Below are 1,762 nucleotides of genomic sequence, written 5' to 3'. Positions count from 1 at the left end.
AGTGTTGTGGGAATAGGGCGGTCAAATGCATAAATTGAGTTGCATTTAGGAATTTTTTATGGATACATGTATGTACATTTAGATTAGCATTTAGAGCTAAATGTGCTTTTACGCGTAAACAAAAACTTCCCATTATAAACAACGAATTCCTCGAATTTGTTAATCTATTGTCTCCACAATCTTCAGTTAATAATAAGGTAAGATATACATAGGTATTTATTTTAATAATGTCATGCAAGAAAGTATTTCCCCATGAGTTTGTTTAACTTTCCAAGACCAGTCTTTGGTTCAAATTTGACCAATCCGTAAGGTATAAAATTTTTAACACTGATCAAATGTTGCTGGTAGAATTCCAGCTGATATGCGACATTAGTCGTGTGGATAATCCCTATCCACTAGCTGTCTGGGATACTTTAGAGGAAGATGTTTATAAAGTGGCACTTAAATTTCTACCAATACTCGCCACCTCTGTTCCATCGGAAAGGCAATATTTTCAAAAAGTTGTCCGTAATTACCAAATATCAAGAAATTCTTAGATTTTTTTGGTGAAAATTTAAAGATTTTTAAATTATTTTTCAAAAATACATATGAATTTTTAAAAACCCTCACAACCAACATTTTCATGCTGTATAACTGGAACAATTTAAGAAATTTTGAAAAATCCTTAGTCTCTGTTTGTTTTTTTTTTACCTAGCATTGAATTTCACTAAATTACATATTATTACCACTAGTAAATCATGATATTTTTGGCGTATTCTGATCCTTATATTTATATCTAATATATGAGTTAAATGCATAGTATACTTAATACATTTTTTTTATTAAAAAGCCGAAAAAGTAACTTTTCTTCCGATTGGTCGACTTTTAAAGTCTACTGTACAGAGTCGATCGAAATGTCGAAAGTCGACGTTCTAGTAATGTCGAACAACCCTACGCATCGGCTGTTGTCATTGTCCATGCTTCTGCGTCATATACCAGCACGAGCAGGATGAGTGACTTATAGAGTATGGTCTTCGTACGTCCAGAGAGGACTTTACTCCTGAATTGCGTACTCAGTCCAAAGTAGCACTTGTTGGCAAGAGTGATTCTGCGTTGAATTCCCTTGCTGACATTACTATCGGTGTTATTGCTGGTTCCCAAGTAAACGAAATTCTCTACTTTTTCGAAATTGTAACTGTCAATTGTGACGTGGGTGCCAAGGCGCGAATGTGCTGACTGTTTGCTTGATGGCAGGAGATACTTCGTCTTGTCCGTCCTCGTTTACCACCAGATCCATTCGCTTTGCTTCCTTATCCAACTTGGAAAAGGCAGAACAGACTTCGCGGTTTTTGTTACCGATGATATCGTTGTCATCGGCATAAGCCAGCAATTGCACGCTCTTGTAGTAAATTGTTCCTGAGCGGTTCAGTTCTGCAGCTCTTGTTATCTTCTCCAACATCAGATTAAAGAAGTCACATGAAAGGGAGTCACCTTGTCTGAAACCCCATTTGGTGGCGAACGGCTCGGAGAGGTCTTTCCCAATTCTGACGGAGCTGGTGGTATTGCTCAACGTCATTTTATACAGCCGTATGAGTTTTGAGGGAATGCCGAATTCAGACCTAGCGGCGTATAGGCAACTCCTTTTAGTGCTGTCGAAAGCGGCTTTAAAGTCGACCAATAGGTGGTGAGTGTCGATCCTTTTCTCGCGGGTCTTTTCCAAGATTTGGCGTATTGTGAATACCTGGTCTATGGTGGATTTGCCAGGTCTAAAGCCACACTGATA

The sequence above is a fragment of the Rhagoletis pomonella genome, unplaced genomic scaffold (genome assembly GCF_013731165.1).
Source record: "Rhagoletis pomonella isolate Grant_MI unplaced genomic scaffold, Rhpom_1.0 Rhpom_scaffold_00007, whole genome shotgun sequence".
Classification (NCBI taxonomy): Eukaryota; Metazoa; Arthropoda; class Insecta; order Diptera; family Tephritidae; genus Rhagoletis; species Rhagoletis pomonella.
This window is presented reverse-complemented; position numbering follows the sequence as displayed.